The sequence below is a fragment of the Dipodomys merriami genome, unplaced genomic scaffold (assembly GCF_024711535.1).
Source record: "Dipodomys merriami isolate MVZ:Mamm:240054 unplaced genomic scaffold, mDipMer1.0.p SCAF_7, whole genome shotgun sequence".
Taxonomy (NCBI): domain Eukaryota; kingdom Metazoa; phylum Chordata; class Mammalia; order Rodentia; family Heteromyidae; genus Dipodomys; species Dipodomys merriami.
In genome coordinates, this window is record NW_027206290.1 from 6247758 (window position 1) to 6255605 (window position 7848).

General features: G+C 37.7%; 1 long non-coding RNA gene across 1 annotated transcript in view; it reads left to right on the top strand.

The window, feature by feature from the left end:
- Window positions 1–6956, top strand: part of LOC138816540 (uncharacterized) — a 33660-nt gene extending 26704 nt beyond the window's left edge. The window contains exon 3 of the long non-coding RNA XR_011368682.1: window positions 6758–6956. This is a non-coding gene — a long non-coding RNA (uncharacterized lncRNA). The remainder of the gene's footprint in view (window positions 1–6757) is intronic.
- The last annotated feature ends 892 nt before the right edge of the window (window positions 6957–7848 follow it).

Here is a 7848-nt window from a genome sequence, read left to right on the forward strand (position 1 = left end):
GAATCTCATTTTTTTTGCCAGGGCCAACTTGAGACAATGATCCTTCTCCCTATGCCTCTCATGTAGATGGAAATTAAGGTATGACCCACCAAACCTGGATGGCTTGATCAAATTGGACCTTACCATTTTGGTCTGGTTGGTCCTCCTAATCTATGCCTCATAGGTAGCTGGGAAGACAGGCTTGAGACACTGTCCCTAGCCCTTCAAATGTCTAACTGTTCTGAGGAGGTCTGGTAAAGGACACAGAAAGACACAAAAGACATGCCCTATTCTCCATCTTTTTCTTCCTGTCTCCTGCGTATGGCCCTCATGGCATAAGTGAGAGGATGCTAGAGATGTGTCCACTTCATTGAGTGTCCACACCTTGAGTAAGAAGTGATGTCTTTCTGTTGATTAATAATGCTTCCCCATCAGATGTGGGTGTACACACAGTAGCTCCTATGTGCATATGTCCCTGAATCTGCATAGGATGGGAAGCAGGCTCCTTACTAGAGCGATGTGCTGCCTCAACCCTGCTTCTCTGGGTTCACCCCCAAATCCTCAGCACCATGGAGTCTGCAAACTCTCTCTTCTCTCTTTCCCCTTCTCATGGCCATGGAAAGCTGTTCTTTTTTATATCAGCTTTATAATGAGTCAGTTACCAGCAGGTTCCTCCTGGCAAGAAACAGACTCCTGTTCTGCCTTCTAGAGAGATACTCAGATTCTGATGGATGGTTTTCCTTAGACTCAGCTCTTCCCACAGAGAGGGAGGTGCATGGGACATCTTTACTTTTTCCATACTTCACCACCACTAGGAAAATGGCAAAATGGGGGAAAGACGCAGTGGGAAACTGCTACAGCTTACCCAGTTCTGTTTTTCTATCTGTTCTCTTCTGGCTCTTCTCTTAATATAAATGATACAGAAAAAAAATTTGTTTTCCATTATGTTGTTAGAAGATCATGATGTAGCAAAATTATATGTTAAAGAGTCAAGCACTAGCAGATTCATGAACCTTGAAAGATGAAAGAAATGAGTTCTTAGTGATGAGATGTTAACACTTCACATCGTGGTGTTAGATTCATACAAATGGGTCCTATGATCCACCTGAATCCCTTGCATATCTTTGAAGAACTTTATTATCTAAGAACCACTTACCACATTTGTACTCACTTCCACTGGCCCTGGCTTGAACTATGAAAAACCACTGTCTGCTCCCCAAATATCACACTTTCCCTATGCTTTAGGGCCTTTTTCTAGACTTTTCTACTTTTGAAGACTACTCCTTATCCCCTTCTCCCTTTCTCACCATCATTATGACCATGTTTCCCTCTATCTTTATCTTCCCGGTTAAACTGACATCATTGAACTCTGTTTTCCATTTAGAATGGAACACAGATATCAAAGGCAGAGAGCATGGCTCACACAACTTTTTACAACTGATACTGTGTAGTGCCTAGCACAAATAAGTGTGCAATATTATTGAAGTGAATCATGAATCTGAAGGTTTCATGCCATATCCAATTAGCTTATCACTCTTACTATGACCTCTAGATGTACTCTTCTTACTGGGAAGTGTCATTTGTTGAGCATGTCATTCAAAACAACTTGCATTATGTTCTCTCTGCATCCTCTCATTGCAGGCCTTCCGATCCCAGCTACTACCATTGTATTGATTGAATGCCTTATTTATTGAGCTGCTATTTTTCTTACAGATTCTTTCTTTTAGGAAAAATATGGCTTTAAAAGATGAAGTACTTAAAATATCTGTGTATAAGAAAAGAGAAAATAAGCAGTTGGCCTCTAAACTCCTGCCACTATAATAAGCCAACTTCGATAGCATTGCTTTGATAGATCTCCAAATCACCTTGTCTGTAGTTCTTTAAAACAAATAATTCAGACAGGAAAGCACATGGAATGAATGATAAGCAAGGAGGATCGATACTCTTACATTCATTCTGCATCTTGAGTCCAGTAGAACAAGCTGGAATACTTCCATTTCATGAGGAGGCTACAGCAATTTGTGTATTGAGGCTGTAATGGAGAAAGGCAATTGCACAGTGGTTCATGTTACTAGGTATCAGATTCTCAGTAAATTACTCAATAAATGCTTTATTCCATAATCTCTTAGTCATTGCTTTCTTATTATATTAGTCAGGGATTAAGTAGGGGTATCCTGTATGTTTTTGTATATGTATATATTAAATTAGTAATATGTATCTTATGTTATTAAATATTTTACATGTAATTATTTTCATTTGTGTTTTACATTCAGATCTAAGTTTGTTTATAAATGAAATGTACATAAATGATACATAGTGTGGTAACATAGAACACAATATGCAATTTTATATTAACATAATAATTATGTATAAAATAATATATACAATTATATTATATACCAATACATATAATTACTTATATATAATCCCATTAATATTACATATAAGATATGTGTGATTATGTGTATATTTTGAAGGGTGTCAAGTCTTAAGATGGTCAGGGTGAGTTATCAACCTAGGGACTTGAGAGAGTTTAAAATCCAGCAAACACTAGACCCTGGTGGCTCACACCTGTATCTTAGCTACTCAGGAGGCTAAAATCTGAGGATCCAAGCCAGCCTATGCAGAAAAAGCCATAAAATTCTTACCCTCAATAAACCACCAGAAAACTGGAAGTGGTGCTATGGCTCAAGTGGAAGAGCACTAGCCTTGAGCTGAAGAGCTGAGGGACAGTGCTCAGGCCCAGAGTTCAAGACCTATAACTGACTAAAAAAATAAAACCCAGCAAACTTGAGACCCTCCCAACCTAAAAATAGAACAACCTAGTTTCAATTTAACTCCAAAGTCAGAAAAAAATAGCCTCCCATTTCAAAAGCAGTCAGGCAGAATGAAATTTCTCACTCTTGGGGAAAGGTGGATCTTTTTGTTGTCTCTAGGCTTTCTACTGATTGGATGAGGTCCACCCACAGTTGGGAGGACAGTTTGCTTCACCCTGTCTGCCAATTTAAGTGTTTATCTCACCAATTACGTTCTCAGAGAAACACTCAGCGCAATGTTAATAAAATTTCTGTATCTCTTGTGATCTAGTCAAGTTTGACACATAAGAGGAATCACTGACATACCTGTGTTGTCAATTCCATGCTAGCCCCGATTTTCAGGGAAAATGAGGAAAAAGCAGGAGGTACTGTAACTTCCTGGCAAGTGGCAGATAATTGGTCCCAAACTAGGTCTTACCAAATCACCTTGTTTAAAAAGGAGATCAGGGTTGGAATTTAGAACTCTGGGATTTTTGTGAAAATTAAAAATAAACAGACTCATTATAGGTAACAGTGTTGGTAGATTTACTATTAAAAGTGAATTTATTTGTAACTATAAACATTTTTCTTTGTATCCTTGATAGCAAGGGTGGGAAAGTGAACTTTACATGAAAATATATTGGACCAATATCCATCTCATTCTCTTCCACCATTCTGTAGTATAAATGTAAAAAATTGGAAGTCACTAGACAATTAACTTCTCCAATATATCCTCTTGTGAAGATAATATTACCTTTGGCAGAGTTTTCCCTACTCCTTGCTGATGGCATTAGAAAATGACAAGGTCAACTAAAATGAGAAATTGACAGTGCCTCTGTCTTTCCAGCTTTTAATAGGTGTTGTCAAAAGAAATCCTAATCGCATTTGAACTTGTTTGTCCTTGAAGTGTCTCAAAAAAAAAAAAAACCCAGCCTTCTAGGAAATCTAAAGTGAGATCAAAAGCAGTTGGGGGAAAAGTAGAAATGACTTAAGTGCACTTGCTCACCCTATCCTGTGTATGATGGAAGCAAATGTTCTTCCTTCCTGGTGGCTCAGGCTCTGGGGCACTTGTCTTTTTATTTCCCAGGATGGGAGGCATTGATGGCAAAAGAGACTTCTAATGAGTGATAGAGCTCTATGTCCCAATATGACAGTCAATACATCCTTCTAGGAACAAATAAATGTTCTTTAGGTTCTTTATCACCCAGAGCCACATTGCTAAGGCAAGGCTCAAGGCACACTTAGGAAGTCAGTTGCATACATATTTTTTAGTTTACAATCATTTAAAAATGATCAAGTAGTAGTACAGAAGAATTGCCATTTAACAAAGCAGTTTATGATTCATCATATTCAATAGCATTCATTTGAACATTCTCACCCATCCCTCCCCTATTCACCCCTTTCCCCACTCTTTAAATTTGTAGGTTGTACATTGGATTCTTCATTGCATTCTCCCCATTTTCTCCTCTTAATTTGTCTACATCTTTCCCCTTGCCTTTACCCCACCCTTTTGAAGTACTCACTTCCTGCTATTTTATTTTGCTGAACTTTTTTGTTTCCTTTCTAAGGAATTACACTATTTTTCTCCCTTGAATCTACCATATTTTAATTAATACATGTGTATATACTTGTGTACTACCTAATGTACTTACTTAAAATTTAAAAGCTACATTTAGCTTCCACATATAAGGGGGAAATGCATCCTTTGTTTCTCTGGGGCTGACTTACTTTATTTAACATAATTTTTCCAGGTCTTTCCATTTTTTTTTTTTGAGGGTCCGGTCGTGGGGCCTGAACTCTGGGCCTGAGTGCTGTCCCTCAGCTCTTCAGCTCAAGGCTAGCACTCTACCACTTGAGCCACAGCACCACTTCCGGCTTTTTTCTTATGTGGTGCTGAGGAATCGAACCCAGGGCCTGGAGCATGCAAGGCAAGTGCTCTACCACTGAGCCACCTTCCCAGCCCCAGGTCTTTCCATTTCTTTCTTTCTTTTTTTTTTTTTCTTTTTTTTTTTTTTTTGTCAGTCATGGGGCCTGAACTCTGGGCCTGGATGTTGTTCCTCAGCTCTTCAGCTCAAGGCTAGCGCTCTACTACTTGAGCCACAGTGCCACTTCTGGCTTTTCTTATCATGTAGTACTTAGGAATTCAACTGAGGGCCTCATGCATGCAAAGCAAGCACTCTACCACTGAGCCACCTTCCAGCCCCTCTCCATTTCTTTACAAATGGTACCATACCATTCTTTCTAGTGGTTGAGTAAAATTCCATTATGTATCTATATATCACCTTTTTTACCCATTCATCCATTGAGGGGCTTCTAGGCTGAGTCCATATTCTGGCTATGTTGAACAGTACTGCAATAAACATGGTTGTGCTGATGGCTTTACTGAATCTCAGTTTGTAATGTTTTCCGTAAATTCCCAGAAGTGGAATTGCTTGATCATAGGGTAATTCTGCATTCAATTTTTTTGTGGAACCTCCACACTGCTTTCCAGAGTGGTTGGACAAGTTTACATTCTCACCTTTTTGGCTGCATCATTTTTATTATTATTTTAGTTGTATAAGGATATGGGTGACAGGGTGGTAATTTAATACACTTGTACTGTATGTTATAAAATCAGGGTAGTTAACAGTTCTACTTCTGTAAACTTCAAAAATGTTTTTGATTATATATTGTACATATTATGGAGTATAGTTTAATATTTGGATACAATATACACTATGTTTTAATAAAGTGATTAGAGTTTCTATCCTGTAATCATTAGCATGCACTTGGAGAATTTCAGCTCCTCCTTATAGTTTTTGGAAGGAAGGTAACAGGTTATTTATGGTAACACTTGTGTTTTCCTATCTACTATTCAGCCTCTCATCTTTTTTTCCCATAACCCTTCCAAGACTTCTACACTTTTTCAACAACTATTTTTATTAGTATGTGTTAACGATACAATAGTGAGCTTTATTATAACATTTTATACATGTACATATAGCACATTACCCACATTACTCACACTCCTCCCCTCTTTCTGGTCCCTTTCCTGTGCTTTATTAGTTCCCTTCTACTTTTACTTTTTTAAAGAAAAAGCCTATATATGAGATAAAACATGTGATACATGTTTTGAGTCTTGCTTCATCAATTTAACATGAAGATTTCCAATAAACAATGAGCAATGTGGTGGTTCCTTATTGCAGTTCACTGATATGCTAACATATCAGCTAATTCTCTAAACTTAAAAATGATTCTTGATCTAGAATTTGGAAAAGTATATTTGGCAATGATCCGAAAGCTATTAATGAGTAATACATTGTGTCAGTTTTCAGATAAGCATGACGGTTCATTAACTCACCTGGTCATTTAGTGAAGCTGAGTTATTGTCCATGAAACCTTCTGTGCAGGGTCTATGAAGACACAGATGAAAGTATTCTATGGTTGGATGGGCTGTAGAGTAAGATGCCCATTGTCCACTTGTCTCAGAATCATCTACAATGTCTAGTTTTTCTACCTGACCACACAGAAATTTGGTGGGCTACAAATTATTTAATATTGGCAAATGAAGTTATCATGGGATATCTTTTTTATACTAGATAAGAGTTTTGATTTAAAAAAGTCTTTGCATAGCATATTCCTTTAGTTCTCTCCCACCTATGAATGGTAAAAGTTGAGAATTGAATAGTTTCCCTCTAACATTTAAAAAACATTTCCCACTTTTTTTGCTGTATTTCATAAGAGTCCTAATATCCTCATCTAGTCCTAGCACAATGATTTTCATTTGTAGACTAAAACTACATTGACAGCACCATATTAAACTGTTATTTAAAATAAAATCATGTTTGAAAAATAATCATCTGAATAACAAGCATGTATATTTTCTGGGTATGTAATGACTACCATGTGTTTAACAGATTTGTTTGCAATGCTTTTAATGCATATTTTAACCATTATCTCCACAGTTCTTCAAAGTAAATATAATTTTCCCTCCTGTTTTGCAGATAGAAATTAGTTCACAGAACTACTCAGGAGGCTGAGATCTGGAAGAACAAAGTTTGAGGTCATCCCAGGCAGGAAAGTCTCCAAAATAACCAATAAGAGCTGAGCAGGAGATTTTGTTCAGGTAACAAAGCTTCATCCGAGCAAGCAGGCTGAGTTCAAGTGTGGTACTGACACAAAAGGCAAGTGGATCATGGAAAAAATGAGTGACTTACCAAGGAACTGGAACGCATGTCCATTTTCTTCACAGTTCAAATCTTGCATATTGTCTCCTCAGAGAAATAAAGATAGTATTAAATGCTGTTCTCTAAGTACAGGAAACAAAAGTACACAACTCCGGCTTTGGTGAAGCTCACACTCTAAGAAATAAAGATAGTATTAAATGCTGTTCTCTAAGTACAGGAAACAAAAGTACACAACTCTGGCTTTGGTGAAGCTCACACTCTAAGGAAGGGAAGTAGTCAAGTACACAGAAATGACATCTTGGATGATTCTGATTCTGTCCCTAGGGACAGAGGAAGTGATGGAGAGATCAGTAAAAGTTTCCTATGAGAACCCATGTCTTAAGATGAATTTGAATGCATAAGTAGAATCTGTAGTGGGGAATGGGAGGGCCAGCATTAGACCAAGGCAAAAACAAGCTTTCCTTTGGAAAAAAAAATGGTGAGCTACTACTATGGCTTAAACCCAGTGAAAACAGGAGTCATGAGAGACTTAAGAGACAACTGAGCAAGTTGGCTTGAAGATCATGTTAAGGAGAGCTCTCAAAGCTTTCAGAATGGCAAATGATATGTTGGCTTACCATTACTTTTGTGCACTTAGACTGAATTCCAAAACACCATGGATTCAAGAGCTTTTCACAGTTTTGGAGGTTGGAAGTCCAAGGTTAAATATCCTCACTTAACATTAATTACTTCTTTAAAAGCCATACTTCGAACAGTCACATTAAGGCTCCAGCATACGAATATAGGAAAAGAAATGCAGTGAAGTGGGTGTTTCTTGAGGCCTCCCTTCACCATTGGCATGCAGCTAGTCACCTTCTCGCCATGTCTCATGTGACATCTTTTTTGTGTCTGGGTGTGTGTGTGTAAAG